The sequence below is a fragment of the Prionailurus bengalensis genome, chromosome B3 (assembly GCF_016509475.1).
Source record: "Prionailurus bengalensis isolate Pbe53 chromosome B3, Fcat_Pben_1.1_paternal_pri, whole genome shotgun sequence".
Classification (NCBI taxonomy): domain Eukaryota; kingdom Metazoa; phylum Chordata; class Mammalia; order Carnivora; family Felidae; genus Prionailurus; species Prionailurus bengalensis.
This window is the reverse complement of record NC_057355.1, coordinates 143112498-143134641: the sequence shown is the minus strand read 5'-3', so window position 1 is coordinate 143134641 and position 22144 is coordinate 143112498. Positions and strand designations below refer to the sequence as shown.

Sequence of the window (22144 nt, the reverse complement as noted above, 5' to 3'; positions counted from 1 at the left end):
AATATTTTTTAAAGCCCGCTTTTCTCCATTCCCGCTCCTACTGTCCTCACGGAGGCTCTGGCTCCCTGTCACCTGCCCTTTGGCCAGCCCGCTGCTGCGCCTGCCACCGGTCCTCCTGCGCCAGGGGTCCCCTGAATTTTTCTAACGTGCAGGGGGGACCACATCGCTCCCCGCTTCAAACCTCTGGGGCTCCGGGCGCCTCGGGACGGCCGGCTCCTCCGCGAGGCGTTTCGAACCTTTCCGCCTTGTTTACTCGCCTCCGTGCCACCTGCAGACCCTGTTCATTTCCCTCTGCCTAAAACGGCCTTTCCCGCCTCCTTCAACTTTACTCATCTTCCAGAACTGCTCAGGTGATCCCTCCGGGAAGCTTTCCTTGGAAGGGTATTTCCATAGGCACAGTTACCATTGTTCTCACTGTAATGAACATGGCTCTTACCCGGTCTGCCTTTCTCACAAAATCACACATTCCTTAAGGGCAAGGACAGTGTCTGGTTTGCCTCTTGCTCCCAGAGGAACAGGGCCAGCCCAGTACAGGACACACGGGGAGCCTGTCTGAGCAGAACTACCCAGTGGTGTGGTTGCCTTGTCCTCCTCCCTGCTGCACGTGGAACGAAGCCCAGGGTCCTCAGCTGGGTTTCAAGGAAGCCTGGTGTAGCAAAAAAAACAAATAAATAAGAGACCTGGATTTGAATATTTGTCTCACCGTGGATGAATTAACTAAGAGATCTTAGATGAGTTTCTTAACCTCTCTGGGTCAGTTTCTTTATCTGTAAAATAGGAATGTTGATGTTCAAGGTTGTCGGAATGGCAGATTGTAATAATATATACAGTGCTCCTGGCTATAGTAGGTGCTTAGTAAATTCCCTCATCGTTACGGCTTTCCCTGCGCGGTCCTGCTCCACCTCGACCCCCTCCCCCAACACCCAGCCTCACAAAAGTTGTCTTGCTTCCCTGCCTTTGCTCCGTCCGTTAAGGAATGCTTTCCTCACGTCCACCAGCGTCCACTCGGTTCGGATCCTGCCTCACGGCAGGCCCCAGATCCTCCAGTTAGAAATAACCCCTTCGCTAGTTTCCAGTCCCCCATACATGTGATATTCCCAGCTGATGACCAGCTAGCGGTCTTCTAACTACCTGTAGGCGGTTCCTGGGTTGGAAGCTTCTGGAAGGCAGGGATGTTTCTTCTTAGTTTCGCAGGTCTCCGTGCTTCTGAGCACTCAGGGCCTGGAACATCCTAAATGTTAAGTGAGGGGCTGTTTACTTTGATGGGGATTGGGAGGTTGGAAAATGCTTCTTTGCCAGGTTAAACTGTTGTCGGCGTCTTAAAGGAATCAAACCCTCTGGGAACTCTGAATTCTAGCTTACCCAGCCTACTTGTCCGTAAGATTTTTTGCCAGAGGTGAACGTTCCCATTTGCAAGCAAATAAACAAGTGTCTGGAAATTAGACATCATTCTAGAAAATCCATGTCAAACACGGTGAAAAATCATCAGTCTTGAAATTAGTTTATAATGTGAAGAAAGTAAAGCCTGTTGTTTGCTCCAAGCTACAGGAAAGTGATGTGTATTTCCAATTATTTCTCAAAGGCATATTCAAAAAGGAAATTCTTTAAGTAGACTGTGCTTTGGGAAGATAATCTCATTTTGACCTGCTGAAAGGAAGCTGACACAATCTCCTCCCGCCCTTTTGTTTTAAAAAAAATTTTTTTTAACATGTATTCATTTTTGAGAGAGAGAGACAGAATGTGAGTGGGGGAGGGGCAGAGAGCAAGGGAGACACAGAATCGGAAGCAGGCTCCAGGCTCTGAGCTGTCAGCACAGAGCTCGACGCGGGGCTCGAACTCACGGACCGCGAGATTATGACCTGAGCTGAAGTGGGACGCTTCACCGACTGAGCCACCCAGGCACCCCAGCCCTTTTATTTTTACATTTTATTTATTATTTTAGAGTTTTTATCATTTAAGTAATCTCTACACCCAACATGGGTCTCAAACTCAGGACCCCAAGACCAAGAGTCGCACACTCCACCAACTGAGCCAGCCAGGCGCCCGTCATCCATCCCTTTTAAAGCGAATGGTGTTGGCCAGTAAAATCCCATCACACCCACCACAGCAAAGAGAGTCTACATAAAAAGACCGTTTCCTGTGGAAATAAGCGTCTTATTGATTGATGTATCAATCCAACCGTTAGCAGGTTAGCAATGCTGTTTGCAGACAGAGGTGTTTTAGGACCTGCTTGCACACATCTGTCACAGCCATTAAGTGGTGATTTCCCTTGGATACTGCTCATCCCCTTTCCCCCCAGACCATTGAATTCTCCATGCAAAGCCTACTCATTGAGAGAAGAAAAGCAGTCCCCTTGTGGCTGCCACCCAGGCAGGTAGCCCTGTCCAGCAGGGAGCTTATGATGTCAGAGTTTATCTAAACTCGTCTCTTGCAGCGTTCAGGGTTGCAAACTGGCCAAATTCAAACTTGTTTTTATAGGATCCAAATTTAGCAACTTGTATACAAAATGTAACGTGTAAACCTCCGTCCTATAAACTACTTCTGCCCCAGGAACATCAAGGTGGGGAGGTAGCCTGGCTGTCATCCAGCCTACTCCTGCCAGCTCAGTACCAGCAGCTGGCTCTCGGTGGGGGGGGGGGGGGGGGGGGTCCTCTTGCAAACTGGGGTTCCACATTCATAAATCTAGAAACAACCAGGAGAAATAGGTGAATGCATTACTGTGTCACATGCATGTGTGCGGATGCGTTTCTTGAGCAGAATGTGTTGGGGGTCCCCGTGGCCTGGCTGATGACTACTCTTAGTACCCGGTGCTTCCTTCTTGCAGAGCCCCAGTTTTCTCATGGCAGGTACCAGGGAGAAATTCGATCCCCTGGGAAGGGTCTGAGGAAACTACCTTTGCTTAGCAGACAAATCACGATTGGGCAAACAGCCAGGGCCAGCGTATTTCCTTTAGCCAGTGACTGATCTGAGAAGGAATCAAAGAGAATGTAACGCAGGTCTGGCCAATGAAATCTTCAGGAGAGTGTGTATTGCTGAAGTGGCTTTGCCTCCCTAATGAAAAGATACAGCCTGAAGACAAGACAGTCTTACTTCTTCCTGCCCCAAAACCAGTGTGATGGCTAGGGCTGTGGCAGCCATTTTAGGACTGTGAGGAAAGGACTAAGGGATTTGGGGTCGTTGGTCCAGCACCATGGACCTGTGAACCCACTGGTACCACGGGGCCTGTGTGAGCCATTGCACAGGTCTGTTCTTGGCATGGTGGCACAGGTCGGACTGTGAGTATTTCCCTCTGGGAACAGGGGGAGTGGGATGGAGGGCTGGCACACTAAAGGGGGTGCTGCTCTTCTGTATGCTCTTCTGTATTTTCTCTTGGTAGGTTGATGGGATATTATTTATGCTTATTTACTTATTTTGAGAGAGAGAGAGAGAGCACAAGCGGGTGAGAGGCAGAGAGAAGGAGAGAGAATCCCAAGCAGGCTTTGTGCCTTCAGTACAGAGCCCGATGCAGGACTCAAACTCACGAACGGTGAGATCATGACCTGAGCTGAGATCAAGAGTTTGATGCTTAACCAACTGAGCCACCCGGGCGCCCTGGCTTTTAAGTTTTGTAAACAGTTTTAATAATATGAAAAACTGCTATGGTAAAATCATCAAAAATGTAGAACATTTGAGTATATTGTATAATGCCAACTTCGGGGGGGGCAAGGTAGAGAAACAGTGAGGAGGTACGTAGGTCACAACAGTGCAGTTTTTTTCTGGGAACTGGGATTCTAGGCGGTGGTTTTCTTTGTTTACGTGTGTGTGGCTTTCACATAAGGGATCTTTTTCCTGATTTTTTTTTTTTATTGCAATAAAAGACAAAGCAGAAAATGTACCATCTTAGGTATTTTTAAGGGCACAGTTCAGGGGCACCGAGCACATTCACACTGCTGTGAATTCATCATCTCCAGAGCTCATCAGCTTGCAAAACAGAAACTTCCTGTTGAACAGTAAGCCCCCTGCCCGGTCCCTTCAACCCCTGGTGCTGACCGTGCACTTTCCACCTCTGTGAAGTTGACCGTTCTGGTGCCTCACGTGTGTAAGTACATTGCGCAGGGTCCTTTTGTGACCCTCCGATTTCACTTAACGTCCTGCAGATTCCTCTGTGTTGGAGCAGGGGTCAGAATTCCCTTCCTTCCTGAGGCTGAGCCGTAAGTGCCTCGTGTGGACACACCACACCCTTGTCCGTGCCGCCATGGGCACTCAGGACGCTTCCACACTTCAGCTGTGAATAATGCTGCCGCGCACATGGGTGCACAAACAAGCGTGAATTTTGTAATCAGAGGGAAAGTAGCAGCGACGCCTGGCTGGCTCTGTGGGTGGAGCACGCGACTCGTAATCTCAGAGTCGTGCGTTCAAGCCTCACGTTGGGTGCGGTGCCTACTTAAAAGAGAGCGAGGGGCACCTGGGTGGCTCAGTTGGTGAAGTGACTGACTTTGGCTCAGGTCGTGATCGAGCCCCGCATCGGGCTCTGTGCTGACAGCTCAGAGCCTGGAGCCTGCTTCCAATTCTGTGTCTCCCTCTCTCTCTACACCTTTCCCTGCTCGCTCGCTCGCTCTCTCTCTCTCGCTCTCTCTCTCTCTCTTTCAAAAATAAACATTAAAAAAAAAGAAGACAGAAAAGTAGCAAATGAAGAAAATCTTGGGGAAGCCACATCATCTATTTTGAATTTGTGCTAATTTTCCTCATCATTTCTCATTTTGTATCAGACCTCTTGAGCACTTAGCCAATAGTAACGTTTCCCTCTCTGCGGGAAGGGAAAATTAGTACCCGGACGCTTTCTCCCCGCTTGAAAGCCTGACGGCCGTGCAGGGTTAGCTGCTTTTAAGCACTCGCACCTGCTTCCCACGTTCTTCCCTCACTGGGCCTGGTCACGACTCCCGGAGAGGGCGGCCCTACGCACTCCTGCCTGTACCTCCAGGCTGTGTGGGGCTGTCGGGCTGTTTCCCCAGCCAACTGTACAGAAGGCGAAACAGCCATGAGTCTGCTCGCCAGCAACCCAGGGCTCCCGGTGGTCACCGCCCCACAGAGACCCCGGGGTTCAGGACACGCGGGGCGACCGTGTGCCAGGTGCCCTGCACCCAAGCCTCTTCAGGGCAAGGAGATGCCGTTAGAGCTCACTGACTTGCTGGAAGGGGCAGCACTTGAGTCAGAAAAGACCCTCTAACTGATGTAGTCCAAGCACTTGAGATGCCCAGGCTGGGTGTCCGTGCACCATGCTGAACCGAAAGTGCCTTTTCTGCCCTCAACCGGGTTGACGTGGCAGCCGGACCAGCACCGCTAGGCCTGAGCCGGCCCCATGGTGGTCACCTGTGCTCGGAAGCCTTTGTTGGGCCCTGCTACTCTGCCAGCTGGCTCTCGAGCCGCTCCAGGCCGTCTATGGGCACCCAGACGTACCTTGTCCCTCCCTGCCGCTCCTGCCGTCCCCGAGGTCTTCCTCCCCAGGCTCTCTCTCTGCACACTGGCCCCTTTTTTTAAAACGTTTTTTTTTTACATGTTTTTATTTTTGAGAGACAGAGTGCAAGTGGGGGAGGGGCAGAGAGCGAGGGAGACACGGAATCTGAAGCAGCTCCAGCTCTGAGCCATCAGCACAGACCCTGATGCGGGCCTCAAACCCACGAACCGTGAGCTCATGACCTGAGCTGAAGTCGGACACTTAACCGACTGAGCCACCCAGGTGCCCCTCTGCACACTGGCCCTTTAACTGGTGCCCCAGGGCCCCCAGCCAGGTCCCCCAAGTGTTCATGGTGCCGGCTCAGGCTCTGTGCTGGGGCCTCCCTCTCATCTCCGCTTGGCCTGTCTGTCTATATCCCTGTGCTACCTGAGCCCGGAGGAAGGGCCCGGGGATGCACGCTCACTAATACCACTTCCCTCTGGCAAGTCTCTGGGAGGATAGAGAATCGAAGACGAGCCTCTCTGTTGAACTGGACCAAGCTGGGGAGGGAGGTCCCGGGACCCAAGGGAAGCGGGTGGCCCCACCCTGGGTCACAGGGAGGGGTGCGTCAGGGCCGTTTCTGCCAATTAGGGCTTAAGGCAGTGACTCTGGTGAGGAGCTAGAAGCTGCTTCTGGAAGCCTGGTGTTATCTTTTACACGCACAGGGAACTGCGTAGAGTTGTGTCGTGGCCTCTGCAGCTGTGCACCCGCTGTTTCCCGTTCCCTGCGCCCGGCTCTCCCTTCCTGCTCCTTTAGTGTCCCTCTCCACATCTTGTTTTCCCTTGCTGTCCCCTTGTGTCAGCCTCCCACAGACCCTCCCTCTTGCATACGGAGGTCATGGGTGTCCATTCCACACCTGTCTGTCTGCCCGCAATAGCTTTATGTGCTATTAATAGAGCCAGCACGTGACTTATGGTTTGGAGCTTTTTTTTTTCCCCCTAGAAAAATTCCAGCCCGTTATTTTTTTCAGTCAATGGGCTTTCATTGATTTTCCTCCCCACGGATCAATGACCTTGTCCAGAAAAGCTCACCACCACCCTGTAGAAATGCAGGCCTGGGAAGGAATCCCAGAGCCTCTGAGTTCTGTTTGCAAAACTGAGCTCTGGCCCCCGAGCCCACCCTCACGCTGCTGTGTTTCATGCCCCCCCCCAACCGCCCGCCCGTGGCACACACCAAAACCGGGAACCTGCCTTCTTCCTTCCCCGTCCAGCCCGTGGACAGGCAGTGTCAGGTGTCTGGGCCTCGTGTCTCCACTCTCCCCCCACCCAGCCTGGGGCTGGGCTCCCTCTTCCATGTGCTGCTTCTGGGCAGGCCGAGACCAGAAAGGTAAAAACTCTCTCACGCTCCCTGGTCACGGGTCCTGGGTGAAAATCAGGTGCCTCCGATCAGATGCCCAACTCGGAAGGCCGATGGTAAGGGTAGGCTTTGGCATATGTGGGCACGTGCAACATGTATGTGACAGGCTGAACCTAGAACGGGAAGCGGCACTGCCCCCTCCCTGGCACCGAGGGCCATCTGTGTTGGGAACTGGGAAACAGGGCCCTCTCTGCTCGAGGCTTCCCGGGACATGTTTTCTGGGCATCGCCAGGAGAGCCGCGTGGGGCGCTCGCCACAGCAGCGGCCACACTGTTCTCTGATCTCTGTCCCCATCCCCACCTCCCCTGCTGTGCGCGCTTGGCCCCATCCCCACCTCCCCTGCTGTGCGCGCTTGGCCCTGTGGCCTTGATGGTGGCCCCCACCTTCTGACCGGGGCCCTTTTTGGCGGGTCAGCCATTCCTGGGTCCCTGGCGCATGTTTTCAGCACAGCCAGTGATTCGGTTAAGCTAACTCCTGTGCTGGCCCTTGTCCATTTGAAGTATCCGAACCTTTGTGTCCCCACCGGAGTCGTGTGTTGCAGCCTAATCCCCAGCGTGAAAGTGTGAGGATGTGGGTGCCCTTGGACGGTGATTTGGTCGCGCGGGGAGGGAACCCTCCTGAATGGGGTCCGTGCCCTTCAACACAAGGCCCCCAGGGAGGCCCTCTGCTCCTCGGGCCGTGTGAGGACACGGCAAGGGAGAGGCCTTCTGCAGCCTGGAAGAGAGCCCTCCGCAGAACCCGGGTGTTGGCACCTCGCTCTCAGACTGTGAGAAATCGTGTCTGTGGTTTGTAAGCCTCCCCGCTATGCTGCTTTGTGACAGCAGGCTGAACAGACCATCCTCCCCTCCCCCAGGTCTGGGGACCTGCTGTTTCCTCTCATTTGATTGTAAGCTCCTTGAGCGCAAGCGTTGTGTGTGGGCGGTGCCCCTATGGAGAGCTCACTCAAGGCTTGCTGGGTAGAAAGCCTGGATCAGCTTGGGCCACCCCCCCACCCCCAGCAGCACCTCTGACCACAGTGGTCTGCAGCCAGGCAGCGTCCCGAGCCTCACTTGGGAACTGGATGGAGTCGCCTCCCTGCCAGGAGCCTCTGTCTCCCCAGTTCCCAACAGGCCCTCGGCTGCAGGGAGGGGGCCGAACCCACTGAATGACCACGACCACCGTGCCACTTCCTACTTTGCATTCATCCTGCGTTGCATACGCCTGGGGTCGCTTCGAGCCTGCCGGGCCCCATCCTTACCCCAAGTTGCTGGTTGGTTTTACGAGGGGGTGGTTTTGTTTTTTTAAGGTGTGTGTGTGTGTGTGTGTGTGTGTGTGTGTGTGTGTGTGTGTGTTTTAAAGAGGTGGCAGAGGGGCAGAAAGAAGGAGAGGGAGAATCCCAAGCAGGTTCTGAGCTGTCAGCACAGAGCCCAACGTGGGCTCGAGCTCATGAATGGTGAGATGGAGACCTGAGCTGAAAACAAGAGTCGATGCTTAACCGACCGAGCCACCCACGTGCCTGGGTGTTACAAGGTTCTGATCCCACTGACAACCCAAAAACCCATCTTGGAATCAAGGAACTCTGTAGGAAGACCCAAGGTCATGGGTGTGACTCTGTCTTAAGGGCAGATTCCTAGGCAGGATCTGAGAGAAAGTACTAGGCCTTAAATGAGGCTGGACTCTAAATCAGCTTAAAAGTTGTAAAAAAAAAAAAAAAAAAATAGTACAGGCTATTTCTGGAGTGGGGCGACGGTCTCATGATTAAGGTGAGGTGAGGAAGCCGCCTGGAGCTGCAGGGGAGTGGTAAGGGGGGGCAGACGGGATGGAGGAGACCTCCCGGGGCAGTTCCTCTGCGTGGGCGTCTTCACGACGACTTGACTTCTCGGTTGGCAATAAAGACAGAGTTAAGTGGGACAAAGCATGTGAAAGGCAGGGGCCGGGCCGCCTGTGCTTGTGTGGGCGTGTGGGCCCTCGGGGCTGGGACTCCGCCTGTAGAGCCCGATTCTGCCTTCACTCTGGTTGTGGAGGGAGGTGCTGTAGGGGACCCAGTGCGCGCGCCCTGCCTCTGGTGGCCCTCTGACCAGGGCTTTGTGTGGAAGCACAGAGCTAAGCAGGGAAGGGGCAAGCTCTGACCCACGGTCAGACCGTGGGTCAGGGCTCGCATTTCTGTTTATCTCCTCTGCTAACCTCCTGTGTCCTTGGGTAGGTCCCCTCCACATTGAAATACTTATTTAATGGCATCTATGAAAAGTACCCCCCCTAAGTTACAACATGGGCCATTTCTGCTAGTTTCTACGCGGGCTTTTATCTCTAACTTACAACAGCATCCAGGGGCTCAGGACCCACGGCGGGAAGACTGCAGGATTCGGGCTCCCTCTAACCTGCTGCTATGGGTGGGGTCATCTGGCTGTGGAGGCCCTCCTCATGGACGACAGCTGTCAGTTGGGAGCCTGGTCACTAACTTACCCAGGAGCTCGTGAATGCCAGGGTCGGGGGCACCTGCCTTTCACCCTGTGCCCAGCCAGAACACGAACACGGGAAATGCGGGCAGTGGAAGCCGATCCGAACAGATGTGAGCGACAGTGGGTAGGCAGGCCGTCGCATGGAAGCCAGCTCGAGCCCGGGGCCTGACAGGTATGTGAGCAGGTGCTGTGCTGTGGACAGGTGTGGCTGCCTGCCCTGATGAGGCCTGGCAGCTGGCGAGGGGAGCTTCGCTGGGCAGTGACAGCTGGACCTCACTGGAGCCCACTCGGGATGGGGCTTAGCAGGCTGAAGTGGCTGGTAGAACCGCACTGGGGGTGCGGGAGGCAGGAAGCTGGGGTGACGCACGGAGGAGAGCAGAGTGGTGGGGGTTTGGAGCGGTGGGACGTCGTCTCCGGCGCACCTGGGCGGGTGGCCAGAGCCCAGCTGGTGCATCAACCCCGGGAGCACGGTCTCCCGGAGGCGTGGGGCAAGGGGATCCAACCCTCGTTCTTCGTCCAGAAAGGCTTCAGGGGGCTGTTGGCTGGGTGCCAGGTGCCTTTTGGGCATCCTGAGGGCTTGGGTGCTTTTCCTGCCACTTCACACGGGGGAATGATGTCAAGCAGCTGGTAGGTGGCAAAGCCAGAACTCAAACCCCACCCCTAGATGCCAACGGGCTTTTTTTTCTCTCCTGGTTTTCAGCATTACAGATAAAGCTGGCAAGGAGTAAATTGGGTTTTTTTTTTTTTTTCCTGTGGGATTGTTTTCAGGAGAACAGTTACAGGGTCAAGGCATAGGCGCATTTTCATAAATCTTGACGTATAATTTTGGAGGGCATCCACTTCTATAATGGCCAAGAGCGGTGGACCAGGCTCACCGTTAAATATCGCCTCCCCCCACATAACCACTGCTTCACCCCTAGAAACCCCTCCTGTTCTGACCTCCGCCCTCCCTTCCCCTGCAGGTGAGCCCAGAGCAGAGTTTTGTGATTAGCCCCTGAGGGTTTTAACTGGAGCTGCACTGACCTTACAAGTCACGGGGGGAGAGTGGACCTTTCCTTTCGTACTGTTCAGTCTTCCAATCTACGGTCATGGTCGATCTTGGCACTTGACTGAGGCATCTAACTCACAATGAAGTTGTGGGGTTTTTTTTTTAACTTTTTCTTTTTTTTTTCATTTTTTTAACATTTATTTATTATTGAGAGACAGACACAGAGCATGAGCAGGGGAGAGGCAGAGAGAGGGAGGAGACATAGAATCTGAAGCAGGCTCCAGGCTCTGAGCTGTCAGCACAGAGCCCGACACAGGGCTCGAACTCGCAAACTGAGAGAGATCATGACCTGAGCTGAAGTCGGTTGCTTAACCAACTGAGGCACCCAGGCATCCCTTAACTTTAAAAAAAAAAAAAAAAAAAAAGATCTCACAACCCCGAGGTCTAGAGTCACATGCTCTTCCGACTGGGCCAGCCAGGGGCCCCCACGATGGGGTTCTATGATTTTCTCCAAAGAGATCTTGGACATATTTCATTAAGGTGCCTATGTTCGATGTCTTTGTAAATGGTTGTTCTTACTTCATTTTCTTTTTTCTTTCTTTCTTTCTTTCTTTCTTTCTTTCTTTCTTTCTTTCTTTCTTTCTTTCTTTTTAAAAGAAACCAGAGACAGCCCTCACTTAGTTTTGTTTCCTAAGTACTTTACTGCCTTCCCAAACCAGTTCTCTCACTTCATTTTCTAATTGTTATAGCTTCAGTTGTTTAGGGGGGTATTTTGCATATTGATTTTTATTCCCAGCAATCTTGCCAAACTCCTGCGTGCTAGTAGCTTATCTGTTAATTCTTTGACTTTTCTATCATCTCTAAGTAATGCCAGGGTTTTTTTTCGTTTTTTGTTTTTGTTTTGTTTTGTTTTTTAGCAGTTTGGCAATTGTTTTTTTAAGTGTATTTATTTTGAGAGGGGGAGTACAAGTGGGAGAGGGGCCACTTGAGAGAGAGGAAGAGAAAGAATCCCCCGAGGGGCAGAGAGAAAAAGAGAGAGAGAGAGAGAGAGAGAAGCAGGACTCACCCGAAGCAGGGTTCAAGCTCACCCCGACGCGGGGCTCGAACTCACGTGGCCTGAGCCGAAGTCAGATGCTTAACCAACTGAGCCACCCAGGTGCCCCAATGCCAGCTTATTTATTTATTTATTTATTTTTGAGAGAGAGAGAGAGAGAGAGAGAGAGAGAGAGAGCACAAGCAGGGGAGAGGCAGAGAGAAGGGGGAGACAGAGGATGCGAAGCCGGCTCCACACTGACAGCAGAGAGCCCGACGTGGGGCTCGAACTCCCGAACCGTGAGATCATGACCTGCACCAAAGTCGGGCACTGAACCGACTGAGCCACCCAGGTGCCCCAAAATAATGCCAGTTCTGTGTCTTCCTTTTGAATCTTTCTGCTTTTTTCTCCCCCTTGCTGTATGGGCCTGACCAGGACCTCCAGTACCGTCTGACCCGTGCTGGCAGTGGGAACAGTGGGGATCTTGGTCGTGTGTCCAGGCCCGCAGGGGAACACTCGGTGCCCTGGCATTGTCTGTGATGTCATGGGGGTTTGCGATTGATCAGGGCCTTGATCAGGGCGAGGAGGTCCCTCGCGAAGGGTTTTGCTAAGGGTTCTTCTCATGAACGGATCTTCGATTGTATCTGCAACCCTAGAGAGGGTGGTATGACTTCTTTTTTTCCCCCGAAGTAGATTTTGCTGAGTTTTCCGATACGGAGCCCGACTCGCGCTCCTGGGACAAACCCGGCTTGACCGTGGCGTAGTCTCCTGCCAGCTTCAGTTCGTTCCCCGTGTGGGAATTTTGCGTCCGTGTCCACAAGTGAGACTGCCCTGTGCTTTTCTCTCTCTCATTTCCTGTATCAGGTTTTGCCGTCAAGGTTATGACTGCCTCACAGACGAACTGGAACTGGGCACTTCCCTCTTTCTCTGTGTTCCGCGTTTACCCAAGGCGGGAGCTCTTTGCTCCCTCAACGCATCTGAGAACCCCGGGTGGGGCCTTCGGGGCCGGAGTCTGCTCTGTGGGAAGGTCCGCTCCGGCTCAGCGCTCTCTTCGGGAAACCACATTCCTTCCTTCCCATTCTGTCGGACCACGCCACCTGCCCACCCTCCCTCTGCTCTGCCCCACACAGCTTGTGGCACACCTGGGCTTCCTGTCTCAGGGCTTCCGTCCACGCAGATCGCTACCAAAGACTGCCCTCCCTGGGCCCTTCACGACACTGAGGCCACCGCTTTCAGCGAGCTTGGGCCCCCTTTCTCCTGGGCTCTCTGTGTCTGCCTGTTATCAAAACTGCTTTGCGTTGGGGCGCCTGGGTGGCTTAGTCAGTTGAGTCCGACTTCAGCTCGGGTCATGATCTCACGGTTCGTGGGTTTGAGCCCCGCATCAGACTCTCTGCTGTGAGCCTGGAGCCCGCTTCGGATCCTCTGTCCCCCTCTCTTTCTGCCCCTTCCCCACTCACTCTCTAAATAAACAAACAAACAAACAAACAAACATGTAAAAAATAGTATCTTGGGCTCCTGGGTGGCTCAGTCGGTTGAGCGTCCGACTTTGGCCCAGGTCATGATCTCACGGTTCGTGAGTTTGAGCCCCCCGTCAGGCTCTGTGCTGACAGCTCAAAGCCTGGAGCCCGCTTCAGATTCTGTGTCTCCTCTCTCTGCCCATCCCCCACTTGTGCTCTGTCTCTGAATGAATGAATGAATGAATCTTGGGCGCCTGGGTGGCTCCTGGGTCGGTTGAGCATCCAACTTCGGCTCAGGTCATGATCTCGCCGTCTGTGAGTTCGAGCCCCGCATCGGGCTCTGTGCTGACAGCTCAGAGCCTGGAGCCTGCTTCAGATTCTGTGTCTCCCTCTCTCTCTCTGCCCCTCCCCTGCTGGCCCTCTGTCTTTCTCTCTCTTAAAAAGTAAACATTAAAAAATATTTTTTAATATCTTAAAAAAACGCTTTGCATGGAATTATTCTGTCCTCAAGTGGGTCTTCCCAGAGGGCAGGCATATGTTCTAGTTGTTCACTTGGTCAACAGACAGGTCCAGGGGCGCCTAGGTGGCTCAGTCAGTTGACCACCTGACTCTTGCTTTCGGCTCAGGTCATGATGTCGCGGTTTGTGAGTTCGATCCCCGCTTCAGGCTCTGCGCTGACAGTGTGGAGCCTCCTCTGGATTCTCTCCCTCTCTCTGTCTCTCTCTTTCTCTGCCCCTCCCCCACTCTTGCTCTCTCTAAATAAATAAATAAACTTTAAAATGTCTGTATAATGGGTAGAGTTGTGGGTCCTGTGTCCTGGCTTCGGGGCCCAAGTTTTTCACTTTTCTTACTACATACATCTTACTGTGGGAACACAGAAATGTGCATTCTGTCCTCCACCTCAGTATCACACCAGACCTGCTCTACCCAGTGCCTTCACGGGCCATGGCGGCCACAGACCCTGCTGGGGAGTCCAGAGGCCTGGGTTCTAGTGGCCGGGCCATCAACTCACTGTGTGACCTCAGACTAGTCACTTGGCCTCTCTGGGCCTCAGTCCCCACATCTGTAACAATGCTGGGATTTGGTCATACCACGAGGGGCCTGAAGGATCCCTTTCTGTTGAGGGCCCTTGGACCTCTGCCTGGCTCAGAACCCAGAGCTCTGCAGCTTTGGACAGATGGGGGAGTGGGGCTGGGGCTGTGCTGCCTGAGCGCTGGCACTCTGCAGGACATCTGGAGACCTCTGTCCTCTTTCCCGCTCGGCCTCCTTGCCTGCATCACCGGGAAGTGGGAGAGTGACACAGAGGGTGTGCTCGGATCTCCTGGTACACTGGGGCTATAGCCTCGAAGTTCAGGGTTTGGGGCTGTGCTAGATGGCCCCGGGAGGGGGATGTGCCTGGCAGCCTCCCTTCCTGACAGGCCCCACTGGGTCTCTGTGCTCCGTGGGCTGGGTGGCCAGTCCTTACAGCTCTCCTGTCCCTGGCAGTGTGCCCCTCCCTGCCTGCTGGCTCTCACCCCACCCCAGTGGCTTGCCCTCTCTCTAAATTAGGCACCTTTGACCTTTGCATGCCATGGACCCCTGAGGCCGACTGGAGAAGCATATGAACTCCTCAAAACAATATCTTTATTTCTATTTCTTTAAGTTATTTATTGATTTTAGTCATCTCTGTGGCCCAACATGGGGCTCAAACTCAAGACCCTGAGATCAAGCGTCACATGCTCTTCTGACTGAGCCCAGCCAGGTGTTCCCCAAGAGATTTTATTTTATTTTATTTTATTTTATTTTATTTTATTTTATTTTATTTTACTTTATTTTATTTATTTTATTTATTTTATTTTACTTTATTTTATTTATTTTATTTTATTTTATTTTATTTTATTTTATTTTTATTTATTTTGAGAGAGAGCATGAGTGGAGGAAGAGGTAGAGAGGGGAGAGAGAGAGAGAGAGAGAGAGAGAGAGAGAGAGACAGAAAGAATCCCAAGCAGGCTGACCTGAGTCAAAATCCAGAGTTGGACACTTAACCTACTGGGCCACCCAGGTGCCCTCCAAAACAGTATTTTTAAATAAGTACATGGAGGAGACCAATCATGTAGAAAAGCAATTCATAAAAGTTTTAAATACATGTGGAATGGAGTAGTGTATTTATTAACATTAAATAGCAATACCAAAGCTGCAAGTCTAAACTTTATCATTTTGGGGGCGCCTAGGTGGCTCAGTCGGTTGAGCATCTGACTTTGGCTCAGGTCATGATCACACAGTTTGTGGGTTCGTGCCCCACATCGGGCTCTGTGCTGACAGCTCAGAGCCTGGAACCTGCTTCAGATTCTGTGTCCCCCTCTCTCTCTGCCCTCCCACTCACACTCTGTCTCTCTCTCTCGCTCAAAAACAAATAAACATTAAAAAAAATTTTTTAATAAATAAAATTTATCATTTTGAAGTAGCAGTGTAAATGATATTTAGAGATTTTTGATTCAGTTGAAATGTGACTTGAGGGGCACCTGGGTGGCTCAGTCGGTTGAGCGTCCGACTTCTGCTCGGGTCACGATCTCACAGTTCATGAGTTCGAGCCCCGCGTCGGGCTCTCTGGTGGCAGCTCAGAGCCTGGACCCTGCTTGGGATTCGGTGTCTCCCTCTCTCTCTGCCCCTCCCTGCCCATGCTCTGTCTTTTTCCCTCTCTGTCTCTCAAAAATAAATAAATGTAAAAAAAAAAAAAATTTTTTTTTAAGTGATTTGAAAATGTCTGGATTTCTGTTGGTGAGAAAGTCACCGCTGAGGTTTGTGGCCCCCGTTCCTAACTGACAGGAAAGTAAATATCAGAGGTGGGTAAAAATGAGGATGTAAGTTTTTTTCTGTCCAATTTCGGAAACCCCAGGCTCCCATCCTCTGGCCTCCCTTTCCCCAGGGTTCTCTGTGGACCCCGGGTTGAGAGCCCCTGCTCTGGGTAATACAGTTGTTCAAGAGGAACCAAGACAGAAGTAGGTGAGGTGAGGGGCAGAGAAGGAAAGTGTGGTTGACTGCGTGGGTCTCTTTAAAAGGAAGGGACCGGGCCAGTTTTGATGCTTCTGGGCCTTTGTACATGCTGTTCTTTCTGCCAGGCTTTCCCATCCCCTGCCCCATCTGCCACCTCTAACTCCAGTGTCTCCTTCAAAGCCCTCCATCTGTCCCACCCACAGCACGTGGTCCCCCTCACTCTCGCCCCCCACCCCCCAGTGTCTGCTCAGAGCATGTGCAGTGAGCTCAGGTGTTTGCATGCTAGACTGACCCCGGCAAAGGCTGGCGCTGCTCCGTCTCTGGGTCGCCAGGGCCCCGCTCAACACCGGTGCTCAGTGTTGGTGGAATCAATTTGTGAATGAGTGAGTGCGTGAGTCAATGAATGAAAGAATGAATGATAAAGTCATGCCCTGCTGCGCTCCTTAAGTTGTTTTTTTTTTTTTTTAAGGTTTATTTATTTTTGAGAAAGTGTGAGCTGCGGAGGGACAGAGAAAGAGGGAGACAGAGGATCCAAAGGGGGCCCTGGGCTGACAGCAGCGAGCCCGACGCGGGGCTCGAACCCACGAACCACAAGATCGTGACCTGAGCGGAAGTCAGACACTCAACCGACTGAGCCCCCCAGGCGCCCCTGGGTTCTTTAAGCCCTTGCCAGCAGCAGGAGCACCTTGCCGGGCTCCCATTTCAGAGAGGACTGCTTGCAGCAATGTGTTACCTTCCTCATATCTTTCGAAAAAAAAAAAAAATTATTTTTTTTTAAAGCAGATTAAAACAATGCGTAACAGCGATGGAATATTATTTGGCCATAAAAAGGAATGAAGTATTGATTCATGCTACAGTATAGAGGAACCTTGACCACGTGATGCCTGGTGAGAGATGCCAGCCACAGAAGGCCACAGGTTAGGTGATCCCATTTATATGAAAAGTCCGGAATTAGCAAATCTAAAGAGACAGCAGATTAACTGAGCTAAATCCTCATCTCTCAGCTGCAGGCAGTCACTGGATCGTTTCTAAAGGCAAAAAAATCAGCAACTGTCAGCATAAGCCTGTCACACGTGTAAAGATGACAGCCAGAAAAAACATTTAGAAGAGTGCACTGTCTGCTTCTGAGGGGGAGAACCCAGGCTGGGCGGAGCAGGAACAGGGGACTGCTGTTTGCCATTCCAAGCCTTAGAGTTCTAGTTGTTCTCTAAAAATGTGTACCTATTATTCAATTGGAAATGAAAGCTAAAGCAAGAAGAGAGGAAGAAAATGGAGAAATGGAGGATCAGAGGGGTGAAGTCACTTGCCCGCTGTCACACAGGATTCAGAGCTGAGCCTCTCTGAGTTCCGGCTCACTATGGAGGGGGCGCCCCGCGGCCCCACTGGCCTGATGGTGGGGGCGGGCGGCAGGCCGTCTGCACAGAGGGACCAGCCTCTGATGAAGCAGGCTATTTTCACTCTCAGATGTTGCTGAAGTGAGAGGCATTCATGTCGACAAGCCTTTTTGAAACCAAAAGGCCCTTTTCACAATCTGACCTTGCAGGCTGGGTGCTGGGGGTTCCATGTCCTCCAAAGCCCCAGCTCGATGCCAGCAAATCAGCAGAGTAGTCCCTCAGTAGACTGCACTTTTTTGCGAGCCCACTGATAAGCTGTTCTTTGAGGGCAGCCATAAATGTGTCAGGCAGAGGGGCTGGATTTGAATTCATGTCTCGGTATGTGCTTGTCCTCAGGACTCGGTCGGGGCCGGTGCTCAGCAAGATTCGGTCTGGAAAGTAGGCATGGGCCCTGACAATGTGATGGAGGCAGGCCTGGGTGGATCCAGTAGAGAGCAGCACGTGCAAAGGCCCGGGGGCCTTGGTGTGGGAGCTGACATGGGTCAGTGTAGTTGGAGAAGGGGTTGGGGGTGGCAGTTGAAGAGATGGGGTTGAGGGGACAGCAGAGCTTTGAGGGCCCTTCAGGGTGCCCATGCAGTCACTGGACAGTAGTGGAGGCTCGTGCGTGTCCTGAGCACACACCCGCACTCACCTCCCCCAAGTCCTCTTCCCTTTTCAGTCTACTCCAGGCCCTGACCCTCCCTTAGAGGGACTGTCCATCAGTTTTCCCCAGCAGAGACCCCAGGCCCAGGCTGCCTGGCAAAGCGGTGTCCACAACCAGCCAGTCCTGCCCCTGACCAGTGTAGCTGAGGAACCCTGGGCCAGCCATTCAGTTTCTTGGCCTTCCCTGACTCCCCAGGAAGAGGGGACCCCAGTTCCTCACTTCCAGGGCTATCACATAACTGAATGTCAGTCAGCCAGCCCTACGACAGTGCCTGGAGTGGGGCCTGGGACTCAGATGATGGGATGTTAGTTCCTTAGCCATCATCTCTCTCCTTGGTTCGTATCAACACAGGGGCATCAATACAGGGGCTAAGTGCCTACTATGTACCTACTATGTACTATGTACCCCTGCTTGGGACAGGGAGATACAGAGATGAAAGATCATGGGGTGTAGACAGCAGGCCAGCCGCCCAGGGCAGGGTGGTCCGTGCAGGGAAAAAGGAAGACCCTAGGATCTGCACAAACCCCCAACGGAACCTTAACCCTGTGCCAGCCCGGGTCTGGAAAGATCAGCCAGAGAAAGCCAGGAGGAGTGGGGGGAAGGGCAGGCTAAGCAGAGGACACAGGCTGGGTCTAAGGTCTGGGGTTGGAGGGAGCAGGTGGCAGAGGGCCAGGGTAGCTGGAGTGAAAGCTGGAGGGAAATTCAAGGCCAGAGGAGTGACCCTGAGGCCGCAGGGCCCAGATCCGCAGAGTCTGGGGCCTGACAAGGATTCGTGCCTTTATCCTCCCAAAAGCCAGATTTGTGCCTTTATCCCCCAAAAAGCCACTCTGGGGGTTGAAAACTTTGCTCCAGCCGCTGGGTGGGGAAGGGAGGCGGGAGCACCGGCTCCAAGGCGCTGGAGCCTGCGGTCTCGGCGAGGCCCCCAGCGGCTCAGCTCTGCTCTCTCAGCACCGATGTGGGCGGACCCATCAGCCCCGCCGCCCCGCCCACAGCCCGGCGGCGAGACCCCGCCTCCCCCGCTGGTTGGTCGGGACGGGGACACCTGATCCGGGGTAGCCAATCGCCGCGCTGGGTTCTAGAGCCACCCGCGTCGACCCGGCGGCGGCGCAGCTAGCCGCGGACCGAAGCGCCAGCAGGGGGCGGCACAGGGCGCGTCGGGCCACCGGAGCGCACCGATTCCGAATGCCCGGCCGGTCGGCGATCAGCCATCCTGGGATGTCCACTTGGCTGAATGACCAGTTCCTACGGACTTCCTGTGACGTGTGTTCTCCCAGGCCATGCGGCGTCCCCGGGCCGCGATCGTTTCTCGTAGGGTCTGGCACGTAGTCCCCGCCCCACCCATTCCCTGAGAAGCCTCAGCTCCTGGCCTCTGAGGGTCGCGGGGCCTGCCGGGGGCGGTTGGAATTACGAGTCCCTTCTCCTCCCGCGTAACGCTCCACCCCCTTTGTGAGGTCCCGACCTGCACGCCGCTTCCTCCAGGAAGCCTTCCCTGCTGCCCGGGCACTGGACTCTCCGGCATTCCAGGGCCCCCTCGCTACTCTCCCGGCCTGGAAGTATCGTTCTCTAGGGACGTTTCTCCCAGAGGGCTCTTCCTGGACAGGGGCCCCTCCCTAGCTGCAGCCCCAGGCTCCTTGGGGGCCCATCAGGGCGAGGTAAAGGGCGGAAGTTGGCCAGGACCACCTCTCCTCGCTTACTCTCGAGCTCCTGGGGGGGGCGGGGTAGATGCAGCTGGAGAAGCCCCTGGCGTTGCCGGCGGCGCCTTGTGAGGTGTGCAGGCTGGGAGGCAGGGATGCGCCCCCTGGCCTCTCCGACCCGCGGGGCACCCTTGAGCGGCCTGCACCCTTCAGGCAGTGGCAGGGGAGGGAGGTGCTCCTTAGCGTCCAAGGGGGGGACCCTCGGCACCCAGGGTTCAACCCACGGAAATAGCATGCATCTTAGCGCCCAGAAGAAGCCAACGCGCCAGGACCCGGGCAGAGCGCAGCTTCGGGAAAACAGACTCTCCGGGGGGGGTAGCATGTCCTGCTGCGGAGGCCGCTCGCCCCCGTGGCAACAAGGGCTTTGCCAAAGCCTGGGACGCCAAATCGGACCTTACTGATTTGTCCCGGATGGCCTCTGGCGCTGTCGAAGGGCAGCTCAAAAGGCACCAAAGGGTGTGCAGTGAAAAGTTTGCCCCAGTTATCTTTTCCTTTAGTGAATTTGTATGTTATTCCTTGTTTTACATTTTTTTATTTTTATTTTTTAACTTTTATTTATTTTGAGAGAGAGAGAGCATGAGCAGGGGAGGGGCAGAGAGAGGGAGAGAGAATCCCAAGCAGGCTCCATGTTGTCAGCGCAGAACCCCATGCGGGGCTCCAACTCACCAACCCTGACATCACGGCCTGAGCTGAACTCGAGTCCCACGCTTAACAGATTGAGCCAGCCAGGCACTCCTTATTCCTTTCTTCTTCTGACCAGACCAGTTACTGACTTAGCTGTTTAAAATTAAAAAAAAAAAAAAAAAAAAAAAAAAAAAATATATATATATATATATATATATATATATATATATACATACCTACTGGATTTATTTTATTTTACTTTTAAATGTTTATTTATTTTTGAGAGAGAGACAGAGTGTGAGCAGGGAGGGCAGAGAGAGGGAGACACAGAATCGGAAGCAGGCTCCAGGCTCTGAGCTGTCAGCACAGAGCCGGATGTGGGGCTCGAGCCCACAAATGATGAGACCATGACCTGAGCCGAAGTCGGACGCTTAACCGGCTGAGCCACTCATATTCATCATTATAAAATGCTCCTCTTGGGGCACGTGGGTGGTTCAGTTGGTTAAGCATCTGACTTCAGCTCAGGTCATGATCTCAGGGTTTGTGAGTTCTAGCCCCGCATCAGGCTCTCTGCTGCCAGCACAGAGCCTTCTTCGGATCCTCTGTCTCCCTCCCTTTCTGCTGCTCCTTCCCTGTTCGTGCTCTGCCTCAAGAATAAACCTTTAAGAAAATTAAAATAAAGTGCTCCTCTTGACTTCAAACAATATTTTGCCTTGAACTTGACCCCTGCTTTCTGTTTGTTGACATTGCCTGTTACCCCTTGCACCATCCTTGTATTTTCGTTCTGAGTCTTCTTGTTTGGGGAGTGTCTCTTGCCTCCAGCTTAAGGCTGAATGTGAACCATCTGCCCGGCATTTCCTTTTACAGATGAGTTAACCCACTTGCATATATCAATGTGACAAATCTATCTCAGTCCCAATTAAGTCAATTTATTTGATGCTTTCTATTTTTGTAGGTTATAAAATATTTGCTTAATTTGGGGACAAGCGTTTCTTTTGGCGTCTTAGAAATTTGGTAGCTGCGTACCTATGGTTACCTTTATAATTTTATATAACACACTTCATCATTCATTTCCCCGAAGATTATCTATTGACTCCCAAGTATGAGTAATGACATGATGATGTTTTTTCTTCTTTCTTCCTCCTTCCTTCCACAATCCTTATTGCAATACAATCTTAAGTGGAAACCAACATCATATATTCCATATATACAGCTTCGGTCCTAAGGTGTCACAATTTTCAGATGCTCCCTTGGTGTAGTAACAGCTTTTTGAATGAAAATAAAGCTCGGTCCCATCCCACATTCCCTACAGAGGGCCAACAGTGGCCATGCTTGAGATGGAATTCAAGGGCATCTTGATTTTCTTCTCTCTGAGCCCCGTGTCCCTATGTCCCTGCCTAGGCCACCCGGCAGATCCTTGTCCTCCCTGCCTCCGCTTGGAGGAGGCGTCTGGTGCCCTGACCAGGGGTCACAGCCGTGAGTGTCTCAGCAGAGCCACCCACTGCTGGAGGGGCCTGGGGTGTGTCCCGGATTTCAGGTGGCCCAAAGCTCTGTGCCTAGGCAGATGACGTCAGATCCATCCCGCCCTAATGCTCCTCTCTTCTGATCCAGGCATCGCTGGCTGACACCAGCTCAAAAGCAGACCATGTTTGGCATCATCTTATTAAAGCATTCTGGACCTTTCTCAGGACCCCAGAGTTCCGGGAAGAACCCAACATTCCCTGGTGCCAGCCTGTGGCTGTGCCAGTCACATCCGCCCTGCTGAGCCTCCTCTAGCTCCTATGTACCAGCCCAACCTGGGCACCCCTATCCTGACCACATCTTGTACTCTCCTCTCTCCAGCCCTTTGCTCCTGCTGTTTCTTCCACCTGGGCTGCTGTCCCTCCAGTTTTTGCTGGTCGAAACCTCATCCATCCTTAAGGTTCAGCCTGCGCACGCGTCCTGTGGCTATCAGGCCCCTCCTTCTCTGGCTCCTCGTAGCCTGGCCATGGTAGCCGGCCCTGGGGCGCTCGGGAAGCTCACGCTCATCTTCTGACTCACATCTCTGTCTCCCCTCCCAGAGCTGGGGTGG

General features: G+C 53.1%; 1 protein-coding gene across 2 annotated transcripts in view; it reads left to right on the top strand.

Moving 5' to 3' along the window:
• The window catches only part of DEGS2 (delta 4-desaturase, sphingolipid 2), a 72283-nt gene that overhangs the window by 8416 nt on the left and 41723 nt on the right, over positions 1 to 22144 (top strand). The window lies entirely within an intron of this gene.